Source organism: Pseudophryne corroboree, unplaced genomic scaffold (assembly GCF_028390025.1).
Source record: "Pseudophryne corroboree isolate aPseCor3 unplaced genomic scaffold, aPseCor3.hap2 scaffold_1516, whole genome shotgun sequence".
In the NCBI taxonomy this organism is placed as follows: domain Eukaryota; kingdom Metazoa; phylum Chordata; class Amphibia; order Anura; family Myobatrachidae; genus Pseudophryne; species Pseudophryne corroboree.
Window position 1 is genome coordinate 75,022 of NW_026968148.1, and position 18,553 is coordinate 93,574.

General features: G+C 34.9%; 4 non-coding genes across 4 annotated transcripts; all 4 read left to right on the forward strand.

The window, feature by feature from the left end:
* Window positions 1-2,615: 2,615 nt before the first annotated feature.
* Window positions 2,616-2,689, forward strand: TRNAS-ACU (transfer RNA serine (anticodon ACU)). Its single transcript has one exon. It is a non-coding gene; the product is annotated as a tRNA-Ser (tRNA).
* A 2,259-nt stretch (window positions 2,690-4,948) lies between these two features.
* Window positions 4,949-5,022, forward strand: TRNAS-ACU (transfer RNA serine (anticodon ACU)). The gene has a single exon. It is a non-coding gene; the product is annotated as a tRNA-Ser (tRNA).
* A 1,094-nt stretch (window positions 5,023-6,116) lies between these two features.
* On the forward strand, window positions 6,117-6,190 carry TRNAS-ACU (transfer RNA serine (anticodon ACU)). The gene has a single exon. It is a non-coding gene; the product is annotated as a tRNA-Ser (tRNA).
* An 8,105-nt stretch (window positions 6,191-14,295) lies between these two features.
* TRNAS-ACU (transfer RNA serine (anticodon ACU)) lies at window positions 14,296-14,369 on the forward strand. The gene has a single exon. It is a non-coding gene; the product is annotated as a tRNA-Ser (tRNA).
* The last annotated feature ends 4,184 nt before the right edge of the window (window positions 14,370-18,553 follow it).

The window sequence follows — 18,553 nt, forward strand, 5'->3', positions numbered from 1 at the left end:
AACAAAAAAAAAATGCATATAGCAGAGGATAGTTTCAATCTGCCTACCGCTGGGTTATGGGCCCAGCATGCTTCCATTGCTGTACTCTGCTGCACATGTAAGTGCAAGAGATCCTGAAGCACTCACTCATCATGGGAAAGTACCAATGTGTTTCTTCGTTGGTTGATGGAAGAAACATCTTACAAAAACTCTCCAGATTATTGACTTTTTAAAGTTTTTCTAGGAAACGTTTTAGATGAATGCTTATTAGCCTTTGTCAGTATGGACTTTCGCAAAGTGTCTCTGTGGCACAATCAGTTAGTGTGCACGGCTATTAACCAAAAGGTTGGTGGTTCAATCCCACCCAGGGACGTAATTGACCTTGTTATCAGATTTTGGTGATCTTTAAGTAGACAAGTCAAAATTTCAAACCCCCTGTTATGGTGTAGGGTACCTGGCCTTTTCTGATGTAATCAGAGTTAGATTTGATTCAGTGATTTAATAAAAACAGCTAGGAAGCACAATTTAGCAGTGGGTTGCAGAGAAAAAGAAATATGCTGGCAAAAAAAAATCCAATTGAGTGATTAAACAGCTCTTCATTTTCTGGCTTTATTTTTATGCTAACAAATTTGTTCTCTGAAAAGTGTCCACAAAACCAAGTCTCTGATTAACACCTTTGTAGGGATGGTTTTTCACCTATTACTAAATTAAACTTGCTTCATTGGAAAGGCAGCAAGATGCATCCTCATTTCAATTTCTACTGAAATAATACAGGTTGACACCAGGAAACATTAACGCCACTGCATCCTTGCTGCTTTCTCATGTGGAAGTCTGTTTAATGTGAAAACAAGGTGATATCTAATTAGCACACAGGTAAGGAATTAAGAAAATCTTTAAGGGTGAAGATGTTTCTCACAAAATCGTTGCCCCAATGCATCATTGAAATTCAAGCTGGAAAGATGATTTTAATATATCACTTGTACATTTTGTATTGCTCTTCTGGTGACAATGTAGTTTGTTTTTGTCAATTACCATTTTAATAAAAGGGTAAAGAAAATTAAGTGGATTTTTGAAAGAAAACAATACTGTCAATATACTATTAAAACAAATTAAAATGGTAAAAGTTATTGTACTTTAAGTAAAAATAAAAGAGCCAAAATATCAATCCCAGTTTTGGATTACTTTAATTAACAAAAAAAAATGCATATAGCAGAGGATAGTTTCAATCTGCCTACCGCTGGGTTATGGGCCCAGCATGCTTCCATTGCTGTACTCTGCTGCACATGTAAGTGCAAGAGATCCTGAAGCACTCACTCATCATGGGAAAGTACCAATGTGTTTCTTCGTTGGTTGATGGAAGAAACATCTTACAAAAACTCTCCAGATTATTGACTTTTTAAAGTTTTTCTAGGAAACGTTTTAGATGAATGCTTATTAGCCTTTGTCAGTATGGACTTTCGCAAAGTGGCTCTGTGGCACAATCAGTTAGTGTGCACGGCTATTAACCAAAAGGTTGGTGGTTCAATCCCACCCAGGGACGTAATTGACCTTGTTATCAGATTTTGGTGATCTTTAAGTAGACAAGTCAAAATTTCAAACCCCCTGTTATGGTGTAGGGTACCTGGCCTTTTCTGATGTAATCAGAGTTAGATTTGATTCAGTGATTTAATAAAAACAGCTAGGAAGCACAATTTAGCAGTGGGTTGCAGAGAAAAAGAAATATGCTGGCAAAAAAAATCCAATTGAGTGATTAAACAGCTCTTCATTTTCTGGCTTTATTTTTATGCTAACAAATTTGTTCTCTGAAAAGTGTCCACAAAACCAAGTCTCTGATTAACACCTTTGTAGGGATGGTTTTTCACCTATTACTAAATTAAACTTGCTTCATTGGAAAGGCAGCAAGATGCATCCTCATTTCAATTTCTACTGAAATAATACAGGTTGACACCAGGAAACATTAACGCCACTGCATCCTTGCTGCTTTCTCATGTGGAAGTCTGTTTAATGTGAAAACAAGGTGATATCTAATTAGCACACAGGTAAGGAATTAAGAAAATCTTTATTTAAGGGTGAAAATGTTTCTCACAAAATCGTTGCCCCAATGCATCATTGAAATTCAAGCTGGAAAGATGATTTTAATATATCACTTGTACATTTTGTATTGCTCTTCTGGTGACAATGTAGTTTGTTTTTGTCAATTACCCTTTTAATAATAGGGTAAAGAAAATTAAGTGGATTTTTGAAAGAAAACTATACTTTCAATATACTATTAAAACAAATTAAAATGGTAAAAGTTATTGTACTTTAATGAAAAATAAAAGAGCAAAAATATCAATCCCAGTTTTGGATTACTTTAATTAACAAAAAAAATGCATATAGCAGAGGATAGTTTTAATCTGCCTACCTCTGCGTTATGGGCCCCGCATGCTTCCATTGCAGTACTTTGCTGCACATGTAAGTGCAAGAGATCCTGAAGCACTCACTCATCATGGGAAAGTACCAATGTGTTTCTTCGTTGGTTGATGGAAGAAACATCTTACAAAAACTCTCCAGATTATTGACTTTTTAAAGTTTTTCTAGGAAACGTTCTAGATGTATGCTTATTAGCCTTTGTCAGTATGTCCTTTTTGCAAAGTGTCTCTGTGGCGCAATCGGTTAGTGTGTCTGGCTACTAACCAAAAGGTTGGTGGTTCAATCCCACCCAGGGACGTAATTGACCTTGTTATCAGATTTTGGTGATCTTTAAGTAGACAAGTCAAAATTTCAAACCCCCTGTTATGGTGAAGGGTACCTGGCCTTCTCTGATGTAATCAGAGTTAGATTTGATTCATTGATTTTATAAAAACAGCTAGGAAGCACAATTTAGCAGTGGGTTGCAGAGAAAAAGAAATATGCTGGCAAAAAAAATCCAATTGAGTGATTAAACAGCTCTTCATTTTCTGGCTTTATTTTTATGCTAACAAATTTGTTCTCTGAAAAGTGTCCACAAAGCCAAGTCTCTGATTAACACCTTTGTAGGGATGGTTTTTCACCTATTACTAAATTAAACTTGCTTCATTGGAAAGGCAGCAAGATGCATCCGCATTTCAATGTCTACTGAAATAATACAGGTTGACACCAGGAAACATTAACGCCACTGCATCCTTGCTGCTTTCTCATGTGGAAGTCTGTTTAATGTGAAAACAAGGTGATATCTAATTAGCACACAGGTAAGGAATTAAGAAAATCTTTATTTAAGGGTGAAAATGTTTCTCACAAAATCGTTGCCCCAATGCATCATTGAAATTCAAGCTGGAAAGATGATTTTAATATATCACTTGTACATTTTGTATTGCTCTTCTGGTGACAATGTAGTTTGTTTTTGTCAATTACCATTTTAATAATAGGGTAAAGAAAATTAATGGATTTTTAAAAGAAAACAATACTTTCAATATGCTATTAAAACAAATTAAAATGGTAAAAGTTATTGTACTTTAATGAAAAATAAAAGAGCAAAAATATCAATCCCAGTTTTGGATTACTTTAATTAACAAAAAAAATGCATATAGCAGAGGCTAGTTTTAATCTGCCTACCTCTGGGTTATGGGCCCAGCATGCTTCCATTGCAGTACTCTGCTGCACATGTAAGTGCAAGAGATCCTGAAGCACTCACTCATCATGGGAAAGTACCAATGTGTTTCTTCGTTGGTGGATGGAAGAAACATCTTACAAAAACTCTCCAGATTATTGACTTTTTAAAGTTTTTCTAGGAAACGTTTTAGATGAATGCTTATTAGCCTTTGTCAGTATGTACTTTTGCAAAGTGTCTCTGTGGCGCAATCAGTTAGTGTGTACGGCTATAAACCAAAAGGTTGGTGGTTCAATCCCACCCAGGGACGTAATTGACCTTGTTATCAGATTTTGGTGATCTTTAAGTAGACAAGTCAAAATTTCAAATCCCCTCTTATGGTGTAGGGTACCTGGCCTTCTCTGATGTAATCAGAGTTAGATTTGATTCAGTGATTTTATAAAAACAGCTAGGAAGCACAATTTAGCAGTGGGTTGCAGAGAAAAAGAAATATGCTGGCAAAAAAATCCAATTGAGTGATTAAACAGCTCTTCATTTTCTGGCTTTATTTTTATGCTAACAAATTTGTTCTCTGAAAAGTGTCCACAAAGCCAAGTCTCTGATGAACACCTTTGTAAGGATGTTTTTTCACCTATTACTAAATTAAACTTGCTTCATTGGAAAGGCAGCAAGATGCATCCTCATTTCAATGTCTACTGAAATAATACAGGTTGACAGCAGGAAACATTAACGCCAATGCATCCTTGCTGCTTTCTCATGTGGAAGTCTGTTTAATGTGAAAACAAGGTGATATCTAATTAGCACACAGGTAAGGAATTAAGAAAATCTTTATTTAAGGGTGAAGATGTTTCTCACAAAATCGTTGCCCCAATGCATCATTGAAATTCAAGCTGGAAAGATGATTTTAATATATCACTTGTACATTTTGTATTGCTCTTCTGGTGACAATGTAGTTTGTTTTTGTCAATTACCATTTTAATAATAGGGTAAAGAAAATTAAGTGGATTTTTGAAAGAAAACAATACTGTCAATATACTATTAAAACAAATTAAAATGGTAAAAGTCATTGTACTTTAAGTAAACATAAAATAGCTAACATATCAATCCCAGTTTTGGATTACTTTAACAAAAAAAATGCATATAGCAGAGGATAGTTTCAATCTGCCTACCTCTGGGTAATGGGCCCAGCATGCTTCCATTGCAGTACTCTGCTGCACATGTAAGTGCAAGAGATCCTGAAGCACTCACTCATCATGGGAAAGTACCAATGTGTTTCTTCGTTGGTTGATTTAAGAAAATTCTTACAAAAACTCTCCAGATTATTGACTTTTTAAAGTTTTTCTAGGAACCGTTCTAGATGAATGCTTATTAGCCTTTGTCAGTATGTACTTTTTGCAAAGTGTCTCTGTGGCGCAATCGGTTAGTGTGTCTGGCTACTAACCAAAAGGTTGGTGGTTCAATCCCACCTAGGGACATAATTGACCTTGTGATCAGGTTTTGGTGATATTTAAGTAGACAAGTCAAAATTTCAAACCCCCTCTTATGGTGTAGGGTACCTGGCCTTCTCTGATGTAATCAGAGTTAGATTTGATTCAGTGATTTTATAAAAAACAGCTAGGAAGCACAATTTAGCAATGGGTTGCAGAGAAAAAAATATGCTGGTAGAAAAATCCAATTGAGTGATTAAACAGCTCTTCATTTTCTGCCTTTATTTTTATGCTAACAAATTTGTTCTCTGAAAAGTGTCCACAAAGCCAAGTCTCTGATTAACACCTTTGTTGGGATGGTTTTTCACCTATTACTAAATTAAACTTGCTTCATTGGAAAGGCAGCAAGATGCATCCTCATTTCAATGTCTACTGAAATAATACAGGTTGACACAAGGAAACATTAACGCCACTGCATCCTTGCTGCTTTCTCATGTAGAAGTCTGTTTAATGTGAAAACAAGGTGATATCTAATTAGCACACAGGTAAGGAATTAAGAAAATCTTTATTTAAGGGTGAAGATGTTTCTCACAAAATCGTTGCCCCAATGCATCATTGAAATTCAAGCTGGAAAGATGATTTTAATATATCACTTGTACATTTTGTATTGCTCTTCTGGTGACAATGTAGTTTGTTTTTGTCAATTACCCTTTTAATAATAGGGTAAAGAAAATTAAGTGGATTTTTTAAAGAAAACTATACTGTCAATATACTATTAAAACAAATTAAAATGGTAAAAGTTATTGTACTTTAAGTAAAAATAAAAGAGCAAAAATATCAATCCCAGTTTTGATTACTTAAATTAACAAAAAAAAATGCATATAGCAAAGGATAGTTTCAATCTGCCTACCTCTGGGTTATGGGCCCAGCATGCTTCCATTGCAGTACTCTGCTGCACATGTAAGTGCAAGAGATCCTGAAGCACTCACTCATCATGGGAAAGTACCAATGTGTTTCTTCGTTGTTTAATGGAAGAAACATCTTACAAAAACTCTCCAGATTATTGACTTTTTAAAGTTTTTCTAGGAAACGTTCTAGATGTATGCTTATTAGCCTTTGTCAGTATGTACTTTTTGCAAAGTGTCTCTGTGGCGCAATTGGTTAGTGTGTTTGGCTACTAACCAAAAGGTTTGTGGTTCAATCCCACCCAGGGACGTAATTGACCTTGTTATCAGATTTTGGTGAACTTTAAGTAGACAATTCAAAATTTCAAACCCCCTGTTATGGTGTAGGGTATCTGGCCTTCTCTGATGTAATCAGAGTTAGATTTGATTCAGTGATTTTATAAAAACAGATAGGAAGCACAATTTAGCAGTGGGTTGCAGAGAAAAAGAAATATGCTGGCAAAAAAAATCCAATTGAGTGATTAAACAGCTCTTCATTTTCTGGCTTTATTTTTATGCTAACAAATTTGTTCTCTGAAAAGTGTCCACAAAACCAAGTCTCTGATTAACACCTTTGTAGGGATGGTTTTTCACCTATTACTAAATTAAACTTGCTTCATTGGAAAGGCAGCAAGATGCATCCTCATTTCAATTTCTACTGAAATAATACAGGTTGACACCAGGAAATATTAACGCCACTGCATCCTTGCTGCTTTCTCATGTGGAAGTCTGTTTAATGTGAAAACAAGGTGATATCTAATTAGCACACAGGTAAGGAATTAAGAAAATCTTTAAGGGTGAAGATGTTTCTCACAAAATCGTTGCCCCAATGCATCATTGAAATTCAAGCTGGAAAGATGATTTTAATATATCACTTGTACATTTTGTATTGCTCTTCTGGTGACAATGTAGTTTGTTTTTGTCAATTACCATTTTAATAAAAGGGTAAAGAAAATTAAGTGGATTTTTGAAAGAAAACAATACTGTCAATATACTATTAAAACAAATTAAAATGGTAAAAGTTATTGTACTTTAAGTAAAAATAAAAGAGCCAAAATATCAATCCCAGTTTTGGATTACTTTAATTAACAAAAAAAAATGCATATAGCAGAGGATAGTTTCAATCTGCCTACCGCTGGGTTATGGGCCCAGCATGCTTCCATTGCTGTACTCTGCTGCACATGTAAGTGCAAGAGATCCTGAAGCACTCACTCATCATGGGAAAGTACCAATGTGTTTCTTCGTTGGTTGATGGAAGAAACACCTTACAAAAACTCTCCAGATTATTGACTTTTTAAAGTTTTTCTAGGAAACGTTTTAGATGAATGCTTATTAGCCTTTGTCAGTATGGACTTTCGCAAAGTGTCTCTGTGGCGCAATCAGTTAGTGTGCACGGCTATTAACCGAAAGGTTGGTGGTTCAATCCCACCCAGGGACGTAATTGACCTTGTTATCAGATTTTGGTGATCTTTAAGTAGACAAGTCAAAATTTCAAACCCCCTGTTATGGTGTAGGGTACCTGGCCTTTTCTGATGTAATCAGAGTTAGATTTGATTCAGTGATTTAATAAAAACAGCTAGGAAGCACAATTTAGCAGTGGGTTGCAGAGAAAAAGAAATATGCTGGGGGAAAAAAATCCAATTGAGTGATTAAACAGCTCTTCATTTTCTGGCTTTATTTTTATGCTAACAAATTTGTTCTCTGAAAAGTGTCCACAAAGCCAAGTCTCTGATTAACACCTTTGTAAGGATGGTTTTTAACCTATTACTAAATTAAACTTGCTTCATTGGAAAGGCAACAAGATGCATCCTCATTTCAATGTCTACTGAAATAATACAGGTTGACACCAGGAAACATTAACGCCACTGCATCCTTGCTGCTTTCTCATGTGGAAGTCTGTTTAATGTGAAAACAAGGTGATATCTAATTAGCACACAGGTAAGGAATTAAGAAAATCTTTATTTAAGGGTGAAAATGTTTCTCACAAAATCGTTTCCCCAATGCATCATTGAAATTCAAGCTGGAAAGATGATTTTAATATATCACTTGTACATTTTGTATTGCTCTTCTGGTGACAATGTAGTTTGTTTTTGTCAATAACCATTTTAATAATAGGGTAAAGAAAATTAAGTGGATTTTTGAAAGAAAACAATACTATCAATATACTATTAAAACAAATTAAAATGGTAGAAGTTATTGTACTGTAAGTAAAAATAAAAGAGCCAGCATATCAATCCCAGTTTTGGATTACTTTAATTAACAAAAAAAAATGCATATAGCAGAGGATAGTTTCAATCTGCCTACCTCTGGGTTATGTGCCCAGCATGCTTCCATTGCTGTACTCTGCTGCACATGTAAGTGCAATAGATCCTGAAGCACTCACTCATCATGTGAAAGTACCAATGTGTTTCTTCGTTGGTTGATGGAAGAAACATCTTACAAAAACTCTCCAGATTATTGACTTTTTAAAGTTTTTCTAGGAAACGTTTTAGATGAATGCTTATTAGCCTTTGTCAGTATGTACTTTTGCAAAGTGTCTCTGTGGCGCAATCAGTTAGTGTGTGTGGCTATTATCCAAAAGGTTTGTGGTTCAATCCCACCCAGGGACGTAATTGACCTTGTTATCAGATTTTGGTGATCTTTAAGTAGACAAGTTAAAATTTCAAACCCCCTCTTATGGTGTAGGGTACCTGGCCTTCTCTGATGTAATCAGAGTTAGATTTGATTCAGTGATTTTATAAAAACAGCTAGGAAGCACAATTTAGCAGTGGGTTGCAGAGAAAAAGAAATATGCTGGCAAAAAAATCCAATTGAGTGATTAAACAGCTCTTCATTTTCTGACTTTATTTTTATGCTAACAAATTTGTTCTCTGAAAAGTGTCCACAAAGCCAAGTCTCTGATTAACACCTTTGTAAGGATGGTTTTTCACCTATTACTAAATTAAACTTGCTTCATTGGAAAGGCAGCAAGATGCATCCTCATTTCAATGTCTACTGAAATAATACAGGTTGACACCAGGAAACATTAACGCCACTGCATCCTTGCTGCTTTCTCATGTGGAAGTCTGTTTAATGTGAAAACAAGGTGATATCTAATTAGCACACAGGTAAGGAATTAAGAAAATCTTTATTTAAGGGTGAAAATGTTTCTCACAAAATCGTTGCCCCAATGCATCATTGAAATTCAAGCTGGAAAGATGATTTTAATATATCACTTGTACATTTTGTATTGCTCTTCTGGTGACAATGTAGTTTGTTTTTGTCAATTACCATTTTAATAATAGGGTAAAGAAAATTAAGTGGATTTTTAAAAGAAAACAATACTTTCAATATACTATTAAAACAAATTAAAATGGTAAAAGTTATTGTACTTTAATGAAAAATAAAAGAGCAAAAATATCAATCCCAGTTTTGGATTACTTTAATTAACAAAAAAAATGCATATAGCAGAGGATACTTTCAATCTGCCTACCTCTGCGTTATGTGCCCAGCATGCTTCCATTGCTGTACTCTGCTGCACATGTAAGTGCAATAGATCCTGAAGCACTCACTCATCATGTGAAAGTACCAATGTGTTTCTTCGTTGGTTGATGGAAGAAACATCTTACAAAAACTCTCCAGATTATTGACTTTTTAAAGTTTTTCTAGGAAACGTTTTAGATGAATGCTTATTAGCCTTTGTCAGTATGTACTTTTGCAAAGTGTCTCTGTGGCGCAATCAGTTAGTGTGTGTGGCTATTATCCAAAAGGTTTGTGGTTCAATCCCACCCAGGGACGTAATTGACCTTGTTATCAGATTTTGGTGATCTTTAAGTAGACAAGTTAAAATTTCAAACCCCCTCTTATGGTGTAGGGTACCTGGCCTTCTCTGATGTAATCAGAGTTAGATTTGATTCAGTGATTTTATAAAAACAGCTAGGAAGCACAATTTAGCAGTGGGTTGCAGAGAAAAAGAAATATGCTGGCAAAAAAATCCAATTGAGTGATTAAACAGCTCTTCATTTTCTGACTTTATTTTTATGCTAACAAATTTGTTCTCTGAAAAGTGTCCACAAAGCCAAGTCTCTGATTAACACCTTTGTAAGGATGGTTTTTCACCTATTACTAAATTAAACTTGCTTCATTGGAAAGGCAGCAAGATGCATCCTCATTTCAATGTCTACTGAAATAATACAGGTTGACACCAGGAAACATTAACGCCACTGCATCCTTGCTGCTTTCTCATGTGGAAGTCTGTTTAATGTGAAAACAAGGTGATATCTAATTAGCACACAGGTAAGGAATTAAGAAAATCTTTATTTAAGGGTGAAAATGTTTCTCACAAAATCGTTTCCCCAATGCATCATTGAAATTCAAGCTGGAAAGATGATTTTAATATATCACTTGTACATTTTGTATTGCTCTTCTGGTGACAATGTAGTTTGTTTTTGTCAATAACCATTTTAATAATAGGGTAAAGAAAATTAAGTGGATTTTTGAAAGAAAACAATACTATCAATATACTATTAAAACAAATTAAAATGGTAGAAGTTATTGTACTGTAAGTAAAAATAAAAGAGCCAGCATATCAATCCCAGTTTTGGATTACTTTAATTAACAAAAAAAAATGCATATAGCAGAGGATAGTTTCAATCTGCCTACCTCTGGGTTATGTGCCCAGCATGCTTCCATTGCTGTACTCTGCTGCACATGTAAGTGCAATAGATCCTGAAGCACTCACTCATCATGTGAAAGTACCAATGTGTTTCTTCGTTGGTTGATGGAAGAAACATCTTACAAAAACTCTCCAGATTATTGACTTTTTAAAGTTTTTCTAGGAAACGTTTTAGATGAATGCTTATTAGCCTTTGTCAGTATGTACTTTTGCAAAGTGTCTCTGTGGCGCAATCAGTTAGTGTGTGTGGCTATTATCCAAAAGGTTTGTGGTTCAATCCCACCCAGGGACGTAATTGACCTTGTTATCAGATTTTGGTGATCTTTAAGTAGACAAGTTAAAATTTCAAACCCCCTCTTATGGTGTAGGGTACCTGGCCTTCTCTGATGTAATCAGAGTTAGATTTGATTCAGTGATTTTATAAAAACAGCTAGGAAGCACAATTTAGCAGTGGGTTGCAGAGAAAAAGAAATATGCTGGCAAAAAAATCCAATTGAGTGATTAAACAGCTCTTCATTTTCTGACTTTATTTTTATGCTAACAAATTTGTTCTCTGAAAAGTGTCCACAAAGCCAAGTCTCTGATTAACACCTTTGTAAGGATGGTTTTTCACCTATTACTAAATTAAACTTGCTTCATTGGAAAGGCAGCAAGATGCATCCTCATTTCAATGTCTACTGAAATAATACAGGTTGACACCAGGAAACATTAACGCCACTGCATCCTTGCTGCTTTCTCATGTGGAAGTCTGTTTAATGTGAAAACAAGGTGATATCTAATTAGCACACAGGTAAGGAATTAAGAAAATCTTTATTTAAGGGTGAAAATGTTTCTCACAAAATCGTTGCCCCAATGCATCATTGAAATTCAAGCTGGAAAGATGATTTTAATATATCACTTGTACATTTTGTATTGCTCTTCTGGTGACAATGTAGTTTGTTTTTGTCAATTACCCTTTTAATAATAGGGTAAAGAAAATTAAGTGGATTTTTAAAAGAAAACAATACTTTCAATATACTATTAAAACAAATTAAAATGGTAAAAGTTATTGTACTTTAATGAAAAATAAAAGAGCAAAAATATCAATCCCAGTTTTGGATTACTTTAATTAACAAAAAAAATGCATATAGCAGAGGATACTTTCAATCTGCCTACCTCTGCGTTATGTGCCCAGCATGCTTCCATTGCTGTACTCTGCTGCACATGTAAGTGCAATAGATCCTGAAGCACTCACTCATCATGTGAAAGTACCAATGTGTTTCTTCGTTGGTTGATGGAAGAAACATCTTACAAAAACTCTCCAGATTATTGACTTTTTAAAGTTTTTCTAGGAAACGTTTTAGATGAATGCTTATTAGCCTTTGTCAGTATGTACTTTTGCAAAGTGTCTCTGTGGCGCAATCAGTTAGTGTGTGTGGCTATTATCCAAAAGGTTTGTGGTTCAATCCCACCCAGGGACGTAATTGACCTTGTTATCAGATTTTGGTGATCTTTAAGTAGACAAGTTAAAATTTCAAACCCCCTCTTATGGTGTAGGGTACCTGGCCTTCTCTGATGTAATCAGAGTTAGATTTGATTCAGTGATTTTATAAAAACAGCTAGGAAGCACAATTTAGCAGTGGGTTGCAGAGAAAAAGAAATATGCTGGCAAAAAAATCCAATTGAGTGATTAAACAGCTCTTCATTTTCTGACTTTATTTTTATGCTAACAAATTTGTTCTCTGAAAAGTGTCCACAAAGCCAAGTCTCTGATTAACACCTTTGTAAGGATGGTTTTTCACCTATTACTAAATTAAACTTGCTTCATTGGAAAGGCAGCAAGATGCATCCTCATTTCAATGTCTACTGAAATAATACAGGTTGACACCAGGAAACATTAACGCCACTGCATCCTTGCTGCTTTCTCATGTGGAAGTCTGTTTAATGTGAAAACAAGGTGATATCTAATTAGCACACAGGTAAGGAATTAAGAAAATCTTTATTTAAGGGTGAAAATGTTTCTCACAAAATCGTTGCCCCAATGCATCATTGAAATTCAAGCTGGAAAGATGATTTTAATATATCACTTGTACATTTTGTATTGCTCTTCTGGTGACAATGTAGTTTGTTTTTGTCAATTACCATTTTAATAATAGGGTAAAGAAAATTAAGTGGATTTTTAAAAGAAAACAATACTTTCAATATACTATTAAAACAAATTAAAATGGTAAAAGTTATTGTACTTTAATGAAAAATAAAAGAGCAAAAATATCAATCCCAGTTTTGGATTACTTTAATTAACAAAAAAAATGCATATAGCAGAGGATACTTTTAATCTGCCTACCTCTGCGTTATGGGCCCCGCATGCTTCCATTGCAGTACTTTGCTGCACATGTAAGTGCAAGAGATCCTGAAGCACTCACTCATCATGGGAAAGTACCAATGTGTTTCTTCGTTGGTGGATGGAAGAAACATCTTACAAAAACTCTCCAGATTATTGACTTTTTAAAGTTTTTCTAGGAAACGTTTTAGATGAATGCTTATTAGCCTTTGTCAGTATGTACTTTTGCAAAGTGTCTCTGTGGCGCAATCAGTTAGTGTGTACGGCTATAAACCAAAAGGTTGGTGGTTCAATCCCTCCCGGGGACGTAATTGACCTTGTTATCAGATTTTGGTGATCTTTAAGTAGACAAGTCAAAATTTCAAACCCCCTCTTATGGTGTAGGGTACCTGGCCTTCTCTGATGTAATCAGAGTTAGATTTGATTCAGTGATTTTATAAAAACAGCTAGGAAGCACAATTTAGCAGTGGGTTGCAGAGAAAAAGAAATATGCTGGCAAAAAAATCCAATTGAGTGATTAAACAGCTCTTAATTTTCTGGCTTTATTTTTATGCTAACAAATTTGTTCTCTGAAAAGTGTCCACAAAGCCAAGTCTCTGATTAACACCTTTGTAGGGATGGTTTTTCACCTATTACTAAACTAAATTTGCTTCATTGGAAAGGCAGCAAGATGCATCCTCATTTCAATGTCTACTGAAATAATACGGGTTGACACCAGGAAACATTAACGCCACTGCATCCTTGCTGCGTTCTCATGTGGAAGTCTGTTTAATGTGAAAACAAGGTGATATCTAATTAGCACACAGGTAAGGAATTAAGAAAATCTTTATTTAAGGGTGAAAATGTTTCTCACAAAATCGTTGCCCCAATGCATCATTGAAATTCAAGCTGGAAAGATGATTTTAATATATCACTTGTACATTTTGTATTGCTCTTCTGGTGACAATGTAGTTTGTTTTTGTCAATTACCCTTTTAATAATAGGGTAAAGAAAATTAAGTGGATTTTTGAAAGAAAACTATACTTTCAATATACTATTAAAACAAATTAAAATGGTAAAAGTTATTGTACTTTAATGAAAAATAAAAGAGCAAAAATATCAATCCCAGTTTTGGATTACTTTAATTAACAAAAAAAATGCATATAGCAGAGGATAGTTTTAATCTGCCTACCTCTGCGTTATGGGCCCCGCATGCTTCCATTGCAGTACTTTGCTGCACATGTAAGTGCAAGAGATCCTGAAGCACTCACTCATCATGGGAAAGTACCAATGTGTTTCTTCGTTGGTTGATGGAAGAAACATCTTACAAAAACTCTCCAGATTATTGACTTTTTAAAGTTTTTCTAGGAAACGTTCTAGATGTATGCTTATTAGCCTTTGTCAGTATGTACTTTTTACAAAGTGTCTCTGTGGCGCAATCGGTTAGTGTGTCTGGCTACTAACCAAAAGGTTGGTGGTTCAATCCCACCCAGGGACGTAATTGACCTTGTTATCAGATTTTGGTGATCTTTAAGTAGACAATTCAAAATTTCAAACCCCCTGTTATGGTGTAGGGTACCTGGCCTTCTCTGATGTAATCAGAGTTAGATTTGATTCAGTGATTTTATAAAAACAGATAGGAAGCACAATTTAGCAGTGGGTTGCAGAGAAAAAGAAATATGCTGGCAAAAAAAATCCAATTGAGTGATTAAACAGCTCTTCATTTTCTGGCTGTATTTTTATGCTAACAAATTTGTTCTCTGAAAAGTGTCCACAAAGCCAAGTCTCTGATTAACACCTTTGTAGGGATGGTTTTTCACCTATTACTAAATTAAACTTGCTTCATTGGAAAGGCAGCAAGATGCATCCTCATTTCAATTTCTACTGAAATAATACAGGTTGACACCAGGAAACATTAACGCCACTGCATCCTTGCTGCTTTCTCATGTGGAAGTCTGTTTAATGTGAAAACAAGGTGATATCTAATTAGCACACAGGTAAGGAATTAAGAAAATCTTTAAGGGTGAAGATGTTTCTCACAAAATCGTTGCCCCAATGCATCATTGAAATTCAAGCTGGAAAGATGATTTTAATATATCACTTGTACATTTTGTATTGCTCTTCTGGTGACAATGTAGTTTGTTTTTGTCAATTACCATTTTAATAAAAGGGTAAAGAAAATTAAGTGGATTTTTGAAAGAAAACAATACTGTCAATATACTATTAAAACAAATTAAAATGGTAAAAGTTATTGTACTTTAAGTAAAAATAAAAGAGCCAAAATATCAATCCCAGTTTTGGATTACTTTAATTAACAAAAAAAAAATGCATATAGCAGAGGATAGTTTCAATCTGCCTACCGCTGGGTTATGGGCCCAGCATGCTTCCATTGCTGTACTCTGCTGCACATGTAAGTGCAAGAGATCCTGAAGCACTCACTCATCATGGGAAAGTACCAATGTGTTTCTTCGTTGGTTGATGGAAGAAACATCTTACAAAAACTCTCCAGATTATTGACTTTTTAAAGTTTTTCTAGGAAACGTTTTAGATGAATGCTTATTAGCCTTTGTCAGTATGGACTTTCGCAAAGTGTCTCTGTGGCGCAATCATTTAGTGTGCACGGCTATTAACCAAAAGGTTGGTGGTTCAATCCCACCCAGGGACGTAATTGACCTTGTTATCAGATTTTGGTGATCTTTAAGTAGACAAGTCAAAATTTCAAACCCCCTGTTCTGGTGTAGGGTACCTGGCCTTCTCTGATGTAATCAGAGTTAGATTTGATTCAGTGATTTTATAAAAACAGCTAGGAAGCACAATTTAGCAGTGGGTTGCAGAGAAAAAGAAATATGCTGGCAAAAAAATCCAATTGAGTGATTAAACAGCTCTTAATTTTCTGGCTTTATTTTTATGCTAACAAATTTGTTCTCTGAAAAGTGTCCACAAAGCTAAGTCTCTGATTAACACCTTTGTAAGGATGGTTTTTAACCTATTACTAAATTAAACTTGCTTCATTGGAAAGGCAGCAAGATGCATCCTCATTTCAATGTCTACTGAAATAATACAGGTTGACACCAGGAAACATTAACGCCACTGCATCCTTGCTGCTTTCTCATGTGGAAGTCTGTTTAATGTGAAAACAAGGTGATATCTAATTAGCACACAGGTAAGGAATTAAGAAAATCTTTATTTAAGGGTGAAGATGTTTCTCACAAAATCGTTGCCCCAATGCATCATTGAAATTCAAGCTGGAAAGATGATTTTAATATATCACTTGTACATTTTGTATTGCTCTTCTGGTGACAATGTAGTTTGTTTTTGTCAATTACCATTTTAATAAAAGGGTAAAGAAAATTAAGTGGATTTTTGAAAGAAAACAATACTGTCAATATACTATTAAAACAAATTAAAATGGTAAAAGTTATTGTACTTTAAGTAAAAATAAAAGAGCCAAAATATCAATCCCAGTTTTGGATTACTTTAATTAACAAAAAAAAAATGCATATAGCAGAGGATAGTTTCAATCTGCCTACCGCTGGGTTATGGGCCCAGCATGCTTCCATTGCTGTACTCTGCTGCACATGTAAGTGCAAGAGATCCTGAAGCACTCACTCATCATGGGAAAGTACCAATGTGTTTCTTCGTTGGTTGATGGAAGAAACATCTTACAAAAACTCTCCAGATTATTGACTTTTTAAAGTTTTTCTAGGAAACGTTTTAGATGAATGCTTATTAGCTTTTGTCAGTATGTACTTTTGCAAAGTGTCTCTGTGGCGCAATCAGTTAGTGTGTGTGGCTATTATCCAAAAGGTTGGTGGTTCAATCCCACCCAGGGACGTAATTGACCTTGTTATCAGATTTTGGTGATCTTTAAGTAGACAAGTCAAAATTTCAAACCCCCTCTTATGGTGTAGGGTACCTGGCCTTCTCTGATGTAATCAGAGTTAGATTTGATTCAGTGATTTTATAAAAACAGCTAGGAAGCACAATTTAGCAGTGGGTTGCAGAGAAAAAGAAATATGCTGGCAAAAAAATCCAATTGAGTGATTAAACAGCTCTTCATTTTCTGGCTTTATTTTTCTGCTAACAAATTTGTTCTCTGAAAAGTGTCCACAAAGCCAAGTCTATGATTAACACCTTTGTAAGGATGGTTTTTCACCTATTACTAAATTAAACTTGCTTCATTGGAAAGGCAGCAAGATGCATCCTCATTTCAATGTCTACTGAAATAATACAGGTTGACACCAGGAAACATTAACGCCACTGCATCCTTGCTGCTTTCTCATGTGGAAGTCTGTTTAATGTGAAAACAAGGTGATATCTAATTAGCACACAGGTAAGGAATTAAGAAAATCTTTATTTAAGGGTGAAGATGTTTCTCACAAAATCGTTGCCCCAATGCATCATTGAAATTCAAGCTGGAAAGATGATTTTAATATATCACTTGTACATTTTGTATTGCTCTTCTGGTGACAATGTAGTTTGTTTTTGTCAATTACCCTTTTAATAATAGGGTAAAGAAAATTAAGTGGATTTTTTAAAGAAAACTATACTGTCAATATACTATTAAAACAAATTAAAATGGTAAAAGTTATTGTACTTTAAGTAAAAATAAAAGAGCCAAAATATCAATCCCAGTTTTGGATTACTTTAATTAACAAAAAAAATGCATATAGCAGATGATAGTTTCAATCTGCCTACCGCTGGGTTATGGGCCCAGCATGCTTCCATTGCTGTACTCTGCTGCACATGTAAGTGCAAGAGATCCTGAAGCACTCACTCATCATGGGAAAGTACCAATGTGTTTCTTCGTTGGTTGATGGAAGAAACATCTTACAAAAACTCTCCAGATTATTGACTTTTTAAAGTTTTTCTAGGAAACGTTTTAGATGAATGCTTATTAGCCTTTGTCAGTATGGACTTTTGCAAAGTGTCTCTGTGGCGCAATCAGTTAGTGTGCACGGCTATTAACCAAAAGGTTGGTGGTTCAATCCCACCCAGGGACGTAATTGACCTTGTTATCAGATTTTGGTGATCTTTAAGTAGACAAGTCAAAATTTCAAACCCCCTGTTCTGGTGTAGGGTACCTGGCCTTCTCTGATGTAATCAGAGTTAGATTTGATTCAGTTATTTTATAAAAACAGCTAGGAAGCACAATTTAGCAGTGGGTTGCAGAGAAAAAGAAATATGCTGGCAAAAAAAATCCAATTGAGTGATTAAACAGCTCTTAATTTTCTGGCTTTATTTTTATGCTAACAAATTTGTTCTCTGAAAAGTGTCCACAAAGCCAAGTCTCTGATTAACACCTTTGTAAGGATGGTTTTTAACCTATTACTAAATTAAACTTGCTTCATTGGAAAGGCAGCAAGATGCATCCTCATTTCAATGTCTACTGAAATAATACAGGTTGACACCAGGAAACATTAACGCCACTGCATCCTTGCTGCTTTCTCATGTGGAAGTCTGTTTAATGTGAAAACAAGGTGATATCTAATTAGCACACAGGTAAGGAATTAAGAAAATCTTTATTTAAGGGTGAAAATGTTTCTCACAAAATCGTTGCCCCAATGCATCATTGAAATTCAAGCTGGAAAGATGATTTTAATATATCACTTGTACATTTTGTATTGCTCTTCTGGTGACAATGTAGTTTGTTTTTGTCAATAACCATTTTAATAATAGGGT